At 34.7% G+C, this 294-nt stretch overlaps 1 protein-coding gene across 8 annotated transcripts in view; it reads right to left on the reverse strand.

Moving 5' to 3' along the window:
• LOC118738747 (formin-like protein) overlaps positions 1–294 on the reverse strand; it is a 141,258-nt gene that overhangs the window by 65,848 nt on the left and 75,116 nt on the right. The window lies entirely within an intron of this gene.

A 294-nucleotide genomic window follows, 5' to 3' on the forward strand; every position in this document is an offset into this window, starting at 1 on the left:
TAATGCATACTCATCTATTGAGGATGTTTCGAATGTCATATTTTTTTCCATTTGCGAATGCGAATGTGCGAATGCAAATGCGAATGCTAGGAATAACATTAAAAAAGCTATACTCAACTTAAGTCATCGTTTTTATTGCTCAAAAATTTTGTAAATTATTAGAAAATTGAACGAGTTATTGTCCGCGCCGGTTAGACAGACTTAGAGCCATTTCAACAATATTAGAGTGGACTCTGCCCATGTACAAATTCGCATTCGCAAAACATTCTTATCATTTGATGCGAATGCGAATGT

Source organism: Rhagoletis pomonella, unplaced genomic scaffold (genome assembly GCF_013731165.1).
Source record: "Rhagoletis pomonella isolate Grant_MI unplaced genomic scaffold, Rhpom_1.0 Rhpom_scaffold_00005, whole genome shotgun sequence".
Lineage (NCBI taxonomy): Eukaryota > Metazoa > Arthropoda > Insecta > Diptera > Tephritidae > Rhagoletis > Rhagoletis pomonella.